The sequence below is a fragment of the Muntiacus reevesi genome, chromosome 7 (assembly GCF_963930625.1).
Source record: "Muntiacus reevesi chromosome 7, mMunRee1.1, whole genome shotgun sequence".
NCBI lineage: Eukaryota > Metazoa > Chordata > Mammalia > Artiodactyla > Cervidae > Muntiacus > Muntiacus reevesi.
This window is the reverse complement of record NC_089255.1, coordinates 51,828,453-51,842,910: the sequence shown is the minus strand read 5'-3', so window position 1 is coordinate 51,842,910 and position 14,458 is coordinate 51,828,453. Positions and strand designations below refer to the sequence as shown.

The 14,458-nt window shown below is 41.9% G+C and overlaps 1 protein-coding gene across 7 annotated transcripts in view; it reads right to left on the bottom strand.

Annotated features, from left to right (window-relative positions):
- The window catches only part of ZNF280D (zinc finger protein 280D), a 125,837-nt gene extending 122,377 nt beyond the window's left edge, over positions 1–3,460 (bottom strand). For 5 of the 7 annotated variants that reach the window (XM_065940708.1, XM_065940710.1, XM_065940714.1 and 2 more), the window contains exon 1: positions 3,323–3,457. The gene's annotated coding sequence lies outside the window, so the exon portion shown is untranslated. Of the gene's footprint in view, positions 1–3,322 lie in introns of all 7 variants that reach the window. The other 2 variants (XM_065940711.1, XM_065940709.1) reach the window with 2 other exon arrangements.
- Between the last annotated feature and the right edge of the window lie 10,998 nt (positions 3,461–14,458).

The window sequence follows — 14,458 nt, the reverse complement described above, 5'->3', positions numbered from 1 at the left end:
GAAAAATCAAGTATTTTTGAGTATCCTAAAGCAGGAAAAATAAACTGTTCAGGACTATATACTTAATTAGTGAGTAGGTCATAAATATTTCTCATCATTCAAAAGTTATTTCTGAAATAACAAAATATGTTGTCAACAATCTCCAATTTCCTGTCATCTAAAAGTATCACTTACTTTCTACTTAAAAAAAATTGCTATTCCATGTAGGTACAGCCCCTGCCCAATTACTATAGAAAAAGAAATCTTGGTATAGTTCTAAATAAAAAAAGAACAGTGTGGTAAAGAAGGGCACAAAATGATTTACTCATTTTCTTTGACCTCCTCGCTCCTACTAAGAAAGCCAATGCTGAGTAGTAAAACACTGGACTAAGAAGCAGGACTGGACCAGACAGCCTAAATGAGAATAAGTTTAACGGGGAAAGCTGTGGTTTGCAGTCTTCCAACACAGGAACTTTCTATTTCTCAAAGCTCACTACTGCTATGAGGGTCTTGAGCAAACTTTGAAAGGAAGCAAAGTCTAATATCTACTTTCTGTCTCCTCTTCCCTATCCACTGTAGGCTCTGATGCCAACTGGAGCAGCAATTCCAAGATCCCTAAACTAGATAAGTCAGTTCCATCCTTTAAAACTGCTCCCCTCCTTCATTCTCAAACATCCATTTCTAGATGATTGCTCCCTACTGTGTTATCAGATCACTGCAGTTAAATTCATACCAAATACTAATGCCAAAATATCAGCCCACAGATTATCTGCTAATTGCAAAGGGAAATGCTTACAATGGAAAGATAGTCTGTCACCATCTTACCCAAGAGATCAAATTTAGGATTACCAACAGGATAACTCCACTTTATGTGCCTTCTGATGTATAATGTGCAGCACACTGCATGACTTGTGAAATATTTTTGCCAAAATTATTTAGCCTTATCTACTCAAGCCGTTAGACCTAACTTCAAGTTTATAGAAAATACAGGGAATACAGGATACAATTAAAACCTGTGAGGAAGAAACTGTCAGTAAAATATAGAATGTATGTTATTCTACAAGCCTATGGCCTGGTCTCTGGCCTGGTCTCTTCAAATGTCAATGTCATTAAAAAAAGGTGGGGGGGGGGGGGAATTACACTAAATTAAAAGAAACACAAATGGAATGCATGATTGGATACTGGTTCCAAAATAAATGACTAAAAAGAACATTTTGAGGACAACAGGGAACATATGAAGAACATGAGAATACACATTACATACACACATTAGATTATCAGGGATTGCTGTTGCTGCTGCTAAGTCACTTCAGTCGTGTCCAACTCTGTGCAACCCCATACATGGCAGCCCACCAGGCTCCCCTGTCCCTGGGATTCGACAGGCAAGAATACTGGAGTGGGTTGCCATTTCCTTCTCCAATGCATGCATGCATCCTCAGCCGCTTCTGCCGTGTTCAATCCTGTGCAACCCTATGGAGAAGCAGCCCACCAGGCTCCTCTGCCCACGGGATTCTCTAGACAAGAATACTATCAGGGATTATGTAGGGATTATTCTTAACTTTAAGTGTGATTATGATATTGACTATACATACTGACACACATACAGTACTTAAGTGTGAACTGCCATAATGTATGAAATATGCCTTGAAAATGTTCACCAAAAATAACCCTGAGATAAGTAGATAAAGCAAATATGGCAAAATAGTAACAACTGTAAAAACTAGGTAATAGGTATGAGGACTCAACAGGGCTACTCAATCAACTCTTCAATGGTGGGGTCAGGGAGAAGAGTAACATGAAAACTTACATTAACGAAAAGTGATAAAGCTAAGAAATGAACTCTTAAAAATGCAAAGGAAAGGGCAACTGAATAGTCTTTCTTAAATTTTGCAGGTGAGCCTATGCTCTTTTCCTCACTCACCTCATTCTCACAAAAAAAATTAAAGTTAATTGCACACTCAATGAGGAATAAGACCTAAGATTCAAGAAATGGCTCTATCGCTTCCTAGCCATGACTTCATTCAAGACCTCTCACCCTGAGTTCTCCTTCCTCACCTGCAAAATCAGTTCCAGCATCACAGATCACTGTAGAAGGGGTTAGGAGATACATATCGGAAGGTAGCAATGATCGATACAAATGCAGGACACAATTATACTGGTATTTGTACTGATATTTTAAAACATCGAGAGCACAAAGCCCCAATTTCATTCTCTAAGCACATCAGTGCCTTGGTCACAGGCACAGTAAGTTTCTGCTTAAAGACAGTCTGAATAGGAAAACCAATCCCCCAAAGCAGGACACCTCACAACTGGAGAGAGGTGGCTTTTGTGCTTTCAATCGGTCCTCTGCTTCAATTTTTCATTTAATTGTTTAATGCCGCTAAAAGACGTCAAATTCTTAACACACAGTCACAAACTGAAAACAATAAATAAATCAGGTTTAGGTTCACAGATTCTTTTTTTTTAACTAACAACTCTTGGTAAACAAAGAGAACCCCCCGGACGAAGGTCTCGCGTGCTTGCAGAAGCGGGTTCACTTTGACGTTTCTCCTCTCTAGTCAACCGTTCCATAAAAGCGTTAACACTTGAAATAAGTCGGGAATTGCGAACTCCCTCCATCTCTAGAGCAGGATAAAACCTCAGAATGAGATCATTCTTTCCGTCTCAGAAGTGGAACCTGCAAGCTCCGTTAGGAAATTGTGTATCAAGTCCACGTTTCTCCTCAGCGCCCCTCTCCTGTAGACAATAACGGGACGTCTAGGGCAGAGCGGGGAAGCCCTCTGACAAGAAGGCGGATGTGAGCGGGGAATGACTGGTTACCTGGGCGGGGGAACCTGGCCCCTACGGCCCCCGAGGCCTCAAGGTTCGGCAGCCCCTCTGGTCTCTCTGCCTACGATTGACGAGATTGACGAGACTCGGGGGAGAGCCGAAACGAGAGGCTAACGGGTTCCTGGCAAACAGCAGCACAAAATATAAGGAAGGCCAAGGGAGGAGCCTCCGGAGAGAAAAGCCCAAACCAGGCCAGGGGCAAACAAGCCCTGGGGGGCGAGGCGGGGCGGGAAGGCGACAACGGCGGCCTGCGCGGCCCTGGCCCGCCACCCGGAGTCGGCTGCCGCGTCGCGCCGGTGTCCCTCCCCCGCCGGGGCCGGCGCAAGATGGCGGTCCGGCCGTCGCCGCGCAGCCGGTCCCCTCCCCCGCGCCCTGGGCGCTCTCGGCGACCCGCGCCGGCCTCGACACCCCCAGCCCGGCGCCCCCGGAGTGAGGCGGCGCAGGCCGCGCGGGAGGGCCTCTGCCTGCTGCAACGCGGGGCGGGCGTGGGCGGGCGGGGGCGGGGGGCGCTTACCGTGAGCGGAGCGGATCGGCCTGACTGGGGCCCTGAGGAGGAGGAGAAAGAGGAGGAGGAAAAGGAGGAGCACGAAAAACTACACGGCGGCGACGGCGGCGGCTCCCATTGCGGAGCAGGCGGCCGAGCCGTGGGCAGGGGGGGCTCTCGTGGAGTCAGCGCGCTGCCTCATGGGTAGGCTCCGGGTCAGCCTCTGCGCGTCCGGACTCCCTTTCTTCTCGCCGACGCGGGAGGCGGGCGCGGGCATGTGCGCCGCGTCGCGGGCCCTCGAAGGATCCCGCGACTCTCCACGCGCGAGCCGCCGCCGTTTGCCAGGGACTGGGTCGAGGTCGGAGCGGTCGTGGGTGCCATCTACTCGCTGGCCAGCAATCCCGAAATCGGGGCCGCATCGAATCTGAAGACGTGGAAACGCGAGTTCCAGGACCTCCCTGTGTGTAACAGCTAGTTTTCCGTAAGCTTGGAAAGTTAAGAAGGTCTAAGAAGAGAGGCGCCATTAAAAAGAAGTACTGTGCCTGAGCCGAGACGACACACAAGATGAGAAAAAGAAGTAGAGAAGGCTCTTTTAGTGATTGGTTAATTTTGCCAAATTTGTTTCAAACAAGCGATTTTTGTTCTGTCTCTTTTAATTCCTAGCTTCCATGGGTGCTTGTAATAACTTAAAAAACGAAAACAAATACAAAAGATACTTGCATTTACAAGAACACCTGCTAAGATACTGCTTGCACAAATACTTGCAAAACACTGTACTCTGATCTGTAAGGAAAGTCTCTTCTCCCAGTTGTCTTCACAAGATCGATGACAGTAGTGATCTAGCTCTCAGGAGTGATCTGAATTAGAAATCTTGCCTCGTTAAATCCTTAATATACACCAATCACTGCACTCACCATTCAACCACTGGATCGTACTAATTCTTCCTGCATATTTGAATCAGTTTCTTCTTTCTCAACCAGACTGTCCCCAGCTTTTCTCTAGCGTTTATCGTTACAGTTTTTTCCTTATTGATTACCACTCCGAGGTAAGTGTTCCCCCCAAACCACTTGAATTAGCTCTCGAAACCTGGAATAGCTACAGACGACTATGACGACTCATCTCCCAGCTGGGCCAGGGACAGTCTACCCAGCTTCCCTTTCTTGTAGAAATTGAAAATAAGCTTTATAGGAAAAGACAGAATAAGCAAAATGACAAACGTGGAAAGCTGAAAGTTCAAAAATCTTGGGGCATTCTTAATTCATATTTCAAATGTTTCAAATATAGTTCCTAATGGTTAGCAATGAGTGTTACAGTATGACAGTGAACTTAAGATTTCACTCTCTATTCTACAGTCTGGTCCTCAGTTTGCAGAGACAGAAACTTAATGTTGTTCACCTCCAGAGCTAATTTAAATCCAGTGGAATGATTTATGCCAACTAAACTTACTAAAGACTGATGTATAAACAAAAAATCCTATTTATTCCTTCCCCGCCTCCCGTGAAAAACATAGCTGCAATGAAAACCAGAAAACTGTACACATTTTTACTCAAAAGGAACATTTCCATGAGAAGCCACATTTTAAACGTTGTCTGGTGAGAGTATGAAATCAACAAACTGGATGATTTATTTCACTATTCATCCGCAAAACTCCAGGCTCAGATCTAGAACACAACTGTCTTGGTTCTCTTAACACTGTTCACACCTTCCCATCGTTTTGAAGTGCTTCCTCTGACTTGTACTTTCTGCCCCTTTACATTCTGTACATGCTAAGTATCCTCATAGTACTCATTCTCCTTAAGTGAGATCATATGTCACTCTTCCCTAACTGTAATGGGTATAAGTGATTTCCCACCTCTTCCACAACTCCATTGTGTTCACCCAAATTTGGGCAGAATAATCACCAGCCCAACTCCAAGAATACTGCCTCTAACTTAAAACGATCAGAATACCCTCCCCTCCCTTGAACCAGTTACTGTTTCATAAATCAATCAGAGTGAAGACCAGGACATTTGTTTGATTGTGAACAAAAGAGAAGTTCTTTCTTTCTCTGGATGATGGGGCATTAGAATGTGAATACCAGAAGAGGTACAACCTTTCTCATGTGTGTGCTACTAAGAGCCAACTGAGAGTAAAGCTAACATGTGGAGGAGGAATGGCTGGGCAAATATATCATAGAAAAAAGAAGTCAATCCCTGAGAGCATCATAAACCTCCAAAATCAAACCCAACCTGAATCCCATTCTACTGCTAGACTTCTCTGTTATATGAGCCAATGAATTCCCTTTTCTGTTTAAGCTAAAGGGGTCCAAAATAAGCCACTGTGGCATAAAAATTTTTAGTTAAAGGTGTTTAAGTTCCTGAAATCCCTTATCTACCTGAAAGCAGAACCTCCCAAAAGAAGTCAATTGTCGCGTATCTCCTCCCAGGAAGCAACTAGGGAAGACTGACTCATCACTGGAGACTATGAGAAATCTCACCACACCTAAACAGACATTGTTACAAAACCATCATATCTTCTATCTTCTCTTAAGAACCCATTTATCTTTCCTAAAAGTCATTTGTTTTCCCATAAATGTCTTCTCTCCCCCAACCCCCTTCTAAGAAGTTGTTTCATATAAGTGCCTTTCTCCACCTCTCCTTTGTCTATTAAAATAGTATATAAGCCCCAAATTTTAGCTACCCCTTTGAGTCACATCTCTTTGTGAACTCTCATAAGTGATATGTGTTTAAAATCCTTTCTCTTGCTCACCTGTCTTTTGTCAGTTTAATTTGTGTGCAAGAGTGTGCAGTTGTTCAGTCATGTCCAAGTCTCTGTGACCCCATGAAATGTAGCCCGCCAGGCTCCTCTGTCCATGAAATTTTCCAGGCAAAAACACTGGCGTAGGGTTGCCATTTCCTCCTCCAGAGGATCTTCCCAACCCAAGGATCGAACCTGTGTCTCCTGCGGCTTCTGCATTGGCAGGCAAATTCTTTACCACTGAGCCACCTGGGTGGAGAAAGCAATGGCACCCCACTCCAGGACTCTTGCCTGGCAAGAGGAGCCTGGTAGGCTACAGTCCATGGGGTCGCGAACAGTGGGACACAACTGAGCGACTTCACTTTCACTTTTCACTTTCCTGCATTGGAGAAGGAAATGGCAACCCACTCCAGTGCTCTTGCCTGGAGAATCTCAGGGATGGGGGAGCCTGGTGGGCTGCCATCTATGGGGTTGCACAGAGTCGGACATGACTGAAGCGACTTAGCAGCAGCAGCAGAGCCACCTGGGAAGCCCAGTTTAACTTGCAGGCCCCTCGAAAACTAAATATAAGAGAGTAGAGAAATGGGCTTTCCTACCTGACAAAACCACTATTAGTTTGGTTTTCTGTTATCTGCAACTGAAAGCATCCTAACGGTAGGGACAAGGATAAATATTTACCATCTTGTTTTCCTCTGTGTATCTAGGAAATTCACATTTCCTAGCTCCATTACTTCTACTTCAGGCTGTGTGACTGTTTCTGGTCAGTGGAATATAAACCGAAGCAGTGATTGCCTAATCTAAACCTGACCCTTAAAACCTCCAGTGATTTACAGTTTCTTTTTGTTTTTCATACATCGGTCAGTCATATACAGGGAACTCTGAGGAACTAAGGAATGGCAGTAATATTAAATGGAAGGACCCTGGGTCTCTTAATAATTTCACAGAGCACATTCACTTCATCAATCCTCATTGTACTGTTTACAGCAAAACATACATCTTTTTGAGTTAAGACACTAGGATTTTAGACTTGTTGGTTATACTAGTAACAATCACCTACCCTGATTAATAATAGAAATGGTGACCTACTGTAACAAAAATCTAAAATATGTGGCATTAGTTTAGCAGAGCAATCCCGTAGGAAATAATGAAACGTAGTATGCTGAATAACTGTAGATTCATATCAAGCAGTGGTGAAACTGTTGCCTACAATATGTCAGAAAGCAGATCAGAACAAGTACATCATTTTTAGTTCTAAAGAGCTCAGAAAGCAGTATTAATGATGGATGTTGGTGATTTCTTGATGTGATTAGAAGGGTATTACCAGAAAGAGATTAGCATAGAAGACAATTAACCAATTTACAAACAGAAATGAAAGGGAATAGAGAGAATCTAACATTTTGGGGACTTGCAGGATTTGAAAACACAATACTTCTACATTCCAAAGAGAAAGGGATGTGATTTAAAAGGCTTTGGGCAAGGAAGCTCCAGTAAGTTTTTTAAAAAATGACTCGACCTTAGGCAAGAACAGATTACTCCTTTATTTCAGATAAGGATAGCACTTATTCTTTTGATAGCCTCAAGGTAGTAGCTGTTATTTTTTTTGTTTCCAGCTTCACTGAGGCATAATTGACAAAACTATATATACTTAAAACGAACATGATGATTTGATATACATATCCATTGTAAAATGATTATCACAACCAGGTTAATTAACACATTCATACCTTGTGTAGTTACTCTGTGTGTGTGTGTATGTGTGTGTGTGGTGAGAAAGTTTAAAATCTACCTTCTTAGAAAATTTCTAGTATATGCTACAGTATTATGCTGTACATTAGATCTCCAGAACTTACCCTTTAACCAGCATGTCTCCAAAGTAGCAGCTATTAAATTGAGAGAGAGATTTGATCAAGAAAGTAGAGAAATAAGGCAGCTTTTAGAACCATGTCTCCAGAGGGAATATTTTGGTACTTCAACCATGATTCTTGGATGTCTATCCATCTTTTTAGGTACTCCTTTTGCCCCAAGTTTCAAGATACTCTTATGTCCAGCAGCCAAGACCTGCAGCTCTTTTTCAGAGAACTGTGCTTAGCCTACTGGAGCCACTTTGCCTGCCTTCACAGAGACTGGAAGTAGCCTGGTAAATACCCTTTAGAGCAAGCTCCTAACCAAGGACTGACAGATGTAGGCATATGAAAGCCCTAGCTCCCCTGTCTTGGGTGGGAAACTCTGAGACATCTTTTACACTCCTGAATTCTCCTGGAGGATCAGGCTGAAGCTACCTCTGTAGCTTTTTATCTACAGTTGCTTATGTGCAACTTCTCTATCTTGCTTATGTGCACTTTACACTATTACCCTAGATGCAAAGCTACCCTTCTTAACTCAGCTTTGTGATGCAGGAGCTGGGAATCTGCAAATCAGTTTTATGCTTTGCCAGCTGCTCCCTTGTATATTCAGCCAACAGAGGACACTTGAAGGAGACTGCAAGGCTGGAGGAGGAAGAGGGCTTTGCTCCTTCCTGTTTACTTCTGTTTGTTTTATGTTCCTGCCATGATATATCCAGCAAATTTCTTTAGTCCCAGCAGCAATAACTCATTCCAGTAGCAGAGGTTGAATCTGTTTACAGTTTACAATTTTCTCAACACTTGCAGAACTAGTCTCATTGCACCCCCTTAGAGATATCAACACCAGCCACCATCACCCCCTCCCCCAAGGTCCCAGTTCTGTGGTTCCTCTCCTCCAAGCTCAGAGAGTCCAGCACCAGCTGAGTAGTGTGCCTTTCTCAGAGACTGAGTTTGAGCTCCATGGAGCCATTCCTCCAAGCTTCTGAGAGTTTGTTATGAACTGCGTATATGTGCCTCCTCAAAAACCCCTGTGTTGAAGCTCTAATCCCTGTATGATGGTATTTGGAGATAGAGCCTTTGGGAGATGTCTCTCTTATTCTCTCCTCTTCTCTCCCCTCTTCTTCCTCCCCTTCCTCCCTCTCTCTCCATACAGCCAGAAGGCAGCTGTCCACAAGCGAGGAAGCAGGTCTTCACCAGACTCCAGCTCTGCCACACCTTGATCTTCAATTTCTCAGCCTCTAGATCTGTAAGAAATAAATGTTCGTTGTTTAAGCTACCCAGTTTGTGGTATTTTTGTAATAGCAGCCCCAAATGAACAAAACGGTGTGAGTCATTCAAACATCTTCTCTTAGTTCCTTCAGTCCTAGAGGTGGTTGCTGCTTCCTGTAGTTGTTATATCCATAATAGTTAATGGTCTCTTTTTTCTTTAAGAATTCTTTATTTCAAATTCTCTTTGTGAAAATAACTAGTAGGCTTCTGCTACCTAACTGGATCCTGGGTGATACACTTAGCTTCCTCTTCTCCCTTGTTCTGCTCTTCCTATTCCTATGCAGTGCTCTTAATAAGTCATTGTTCACAAACTCTCTTCTCAGGATGTGCTTCTGGGGAACTCAGTCTTTTTGTTGTTCAGTCGCTCAGTCAAGTCCGACTCTTTGGGACCCCATGGTCGCAAATGAATATTCCAATGAATGTTCAGGATTGATTTCCTTTTAGGATTGACTGATTTGCTCTCCTTGCAGTCCAAGGGACTCTCAAGAGTCTTCTCTAGCACCACAGTTCAAAAGCATCAATTCTTTTGAATTGAATTGAATTTGGTGACTCTGCCTTCTTTATGGTCCAATTCTCACATCTGTATATGACTGTTGGAAAAACTATACATTTAACTAGACAGACCTTGTTGGCAAAGTGATGTCTCTGCTTTTTAATATGCTGTTTATATTTGTCACAGCTTTTCTTCCAAGGAGCAAGCATCTTTTAATATTGTGGCAGCAGCCACTGTCCACAGTGATTTTGGAGCCTAAGAAAAAGTCTGTCACTGTTTCCATTATTTCCCCATCTATTTGCCATGAAGTGATGGAACCAGATGCCATGATCTTCATTTTCAAATGTTGAGTTTTAAGCCAGCTTTTTCACTGTCTTCTTTCACCTTCATCAAGAGGCTTTTTAGTTCTTCTTCATTTTCTGCCATTAGGGTGGTGTCATCTGCATATCTGAGGTTATTGACATTTCTCCCGGCAATCTTGATTCCAGTTTGTGCTTCATCCAGCTTGTCATTTCATATGATGTACTCTGCATATAATTTAAATAAGCAGGGTGACAATATATAGCCTGACGTACTCCTTTCCCAATTTGGAACCAGTCTGTTGTTCCATATCCAGTTCGAACTGTTGCTTCTTGACCTGCATACAGATTTCTCAGGAGGTAGGTAAGGGGGTCTGGTATTCCCATCTCTTTAAGGATTTTCCACAGTTTGTGGTGATCCACACAGTCAAAGGCTTTAGTGTAGTCCATGAAGCAGAAGTAGATGTTTTTCTGGAATTCCCTTGCTTTTGTATGATCCAACGGAACTCAGTCTAAGGCTCAGAAAGAACTTCAGATGTTATTAATGACATACTGAACTGAGTGGAAACAGATGGATCAGAAGTCTCTACTACATTTTTTGAGGAAATTGTATTGCCAAAGTTATCTATAAACCTAATCTGAAATTACTTTTCATTGATTAAGCTATAAAGTCATCTTTGGTTGATCCTAGGCTCTTCAAGTATGAAAGCTCTTCAAGTATGAAAGTATAGAGTCTCTAATGAGAGCAAACTCTCATTCAGATATGGCCAAGGAAGGTTACAGACAAGAAAAACTTCCCAAGGGTAGAGCCAGAGGAAATAAAGAAAGTGTGTGTGATGGTTAATTTTGTGTGTCAGTCTGACTGGGATAAGGGATGCCCAGATAACTAATAAAACATTATTTCTAGGTGTGTCTGTGAAGGTGTTTCCAGTAGAGATTATCATTTGAATCAGTAGAATGAATAAAGATGACTTCCTCCACCAATGTGGGTGGGCATCATCCAATCTGCTGAGGCTTGATGAGAACCAGAAAGGCAGATGAAGGGAAAATTTGCCATCTGTTTGAGCTGGAAGGTTCACCTTTTCCTACCCTCAGATATCAGCTTTGGACCTTTAAACTCAAACCAGGACTTATACCATTAGGTCTCCTGGTTCTTAGCTTTCACACTTGGACTGAATTATATCACCAGCTTTCCTGGTTCTCTGGCTATATATATGGATATATAGATATCATACATGGAAATTTATTAGATAGATGTTAAATAGTTTTTTATATTGATTCTGTCTCTAGACCCTACTACAGAATCTCCCCAAAAGAAGAATTAGAGTTTAATCACCTAATCAAGGAAATTTCTTCACCCCTGGAATAGAGGCCCTTCAGAATGAATTATAACCAGGATTTCAGAACTGCTATGGAACAGCGACTGCTGTGTCTCTTATTCTTCTCCGTTCCTAACAAAGGTGTCTTGCAGTTATCCTTCCTCACTTCTACCATTGTATGTTGGGTGTAAGTCTGGTAAGAGAAGTATAATGTTTGTTTATAGGTTACCAGACCACAAGAAGTCATCTAGATCTGATGGAGAGATGTATATACCATCTAGGATTTTAAGCTACATGCAATAACTTGATGAAACTTTGGATTATATACTTTGGAGATGGGTTAGTATAAGGGAGGAAGGGAAAAATGGATATTTGGGACTAGAAGTATGGATTGAGTTAGAGACCATCACTTCATTTCTTCCTTTGAACATTTCCTATTTCTTTTACATTCAAGTGGCAGCATATGGCTTGTTCAGGCCAATGGAATGTCATCAAAAGCAATTTACACCAGTGCTACTAAAGGTGCAGTTCAGAGATCAGAGTCATTCTATGACTTGCTCGTTTCTGATCCATACAAGGTTTAGAAACCTTTAAAGGGACTTCCCTAGTAGGCATGGTTAAGAATCCACCTGCCAATGCAGAGGACATCGGTTCAATTCCTGATGTGGGATATGCCATGACACAACTAAACCCATGTGCCACAACTACTGAGCCTGCTTGCCTAGAGCCTGTACTCCACAATAAAAGAAGCCACTGCAAGGAGAAGCCCTCACACTGCAATGAAGAGTAGCTCCCACTCATAGCAAATAGAGAAAGCCTGAAAGCAACAACAAAGACAAGCACAGCCAAAACTAACTAAGTAAACATTTTTAAAAAGAAACCTTTATAGAAATTTTACAGTCTCACAACATTTTTATTGCCTTTTACAAAATAGTCTGTAACAGATTGGAAAGCTTTTTAAAAAGTTGTCCTTTGCTACAGTTAATTTGAAGAGCTGTATTCTAACATCACTTCTAGCCCAGTCCCTGAAATCACTTAAGATCTTCTAAGATCTTGTTGTTCTTTAGTTGGTACAGAGGATCCACTAGAGTATTCTGAATGCCTGGAAGACTGTACTGGGCATAAGTAACCTGGAATTTCTGAATGACTGATGGAAGAGAAACACCTCCCCCACTAAACACATCAGTCTACACTAGACCATGAGGTGAGTAATAAATTGACCTTAATATGTTAAGTCACTGAGATTTGGGGGTCATTTATTTGGGTAGCTAGTGTGAGTTATCCAACTACATTGTTACTGAATTTGCCTAGCACAGTGACTTTCATTTCTATTTCATTTCATTTCATGATTCATGAATTTATATCTTCAAAGCATCAGAGCTATATATATCTTATCACTTACTTGACAATCCCATTTGGATGTCTAACAGGGACCAAAAAAGTCAATGCTTCTAAAACTTAATCCATTATGCTCTGTCTCTTTTTCCTTAAAGAGTCAGACATGACTGAGCATGCATGCATACGTACACTCCATTTTTGTTGTTGTTGTTGTTGTTGTTGTTTTTGTGAGGGCACAAATTTTAATACTTTTTTTTTTTCCAGTGGGTTTTGTCATACATTGATATGAATCAGCCCGTACACTCCATTTTGTTGAACCATATCACATTTCCTCCAATTTTCCAATCCTAAAACCTGGGAGTAATCTTTATCTTTTCCTTCTCTAGAGCCCACCATAATCATCAATCCTGTACCAAGTTTGGGAGAGTCTACCTTCTCTACCTTCTGATCCTTCCCCTATTGGGATTTCTAGTTCCTCTACTCTATCTCATTTGAGTGAGAAAATCTTCTATTGAATTCTTCCAAATTAATTCCTTCCAGTGTCATTAAAACAGTTCTCTGAAAAGCAAATCTAAGTACATAACACCCAGGCTTTAAAAATACATCAATTTTTTACATAGTTCTTAAAAAACATTTGTGCTCCTTAGCATGGTGTGCTAGATACTGTGGATTAGATACTTGAATTGCCATTCTACTCTCATTCTAGTTGAAGATGATAGAAAGCTAAAAACTATATTCCCCATATAGCCTTGTTGCTGGAGTTCTACGTGTAGTAGGTTCTGCCAGTTTGATGCACTTGCACTGAATCTGGAAGAAAATGAGGTAGAAGTTATCTTCTGTTATAGCATTTTCTACTGGCAAGCAAGGTTATGAAGAGGTGACTGTTACAGGCAATTGCAGTAGCTATGTTCTAGTATCTATTCACCAGCCCCACAGACACGAGAGGCAATTGAGGCAACATCAGTGGTGGCAGCAACAGCTTCCTGAATCCTAGATCTCAGCTTTGAAATCATAGCAGTCCCTTGACTTGTATTCCTCCAGCCTTTCTCCTAAAATTGCATTTTCCTGTATTAAATACCTTTTTTCTGTCTCAAATACCTAAAGTAGCTTCTGTTTCTTATACTACAACCTGATTAATTAACTGATGCATAAGACTTTTTTTGATGTCTCCTCATTTTCTCTCACTAACCTGATCTCACTGCCACTTCGTCCACATCCACCACTATACACTGTAGTTGAGCCATACCAAACTCCTTTCAGATTCTCAGATGTACCATGTTTTCCTTATGTTATCCTTCTTCAGCTTTCTATCTCCTATTTATTCTTTAACCTGAACCTTATCTATTCTGGGGAGATTTAACTTGAATCTTACCTATTCTGAGAACTTACCTATTCCCTGATAATTCTGCCCTCATTTGTCTTGTAATAAAAACTTCTCATTCTTTTTTTTTTTTTTTTTGCCACATAGCATATGAGTTAGATATGCGGATGATACCACTCAAATGGCAGAAGGCAAAAAGGAACTAAAGAACCTCTTGATAAGGGTGAAGGAGGAGAGTGAAAAAGCTGGCTTAAAACTAAATATTAAAAAAACTAAGATCATGGAATCTGGCCCCACTACTTCATGGCAAAGAGAAGGGGAAAAGGTAGAAGCAGTGACAGATTTCCTCTTCCTGGGCTCTAAAATCACTGAGGATGGTAACTGCAGCCATGAAATTAGAAGACGATTGCTTCTTGGCAGGAAAGCTATGACAAACCTAGACAGTCTGTTAAAAAGCAAAGACATCACTTTGCCCACAAATGTCTGTATAGCTAAGGCTACAGTCTTTCCAGTAGTCACGTATGGTTGTGAGAGTTGAACTGTAAAGAAG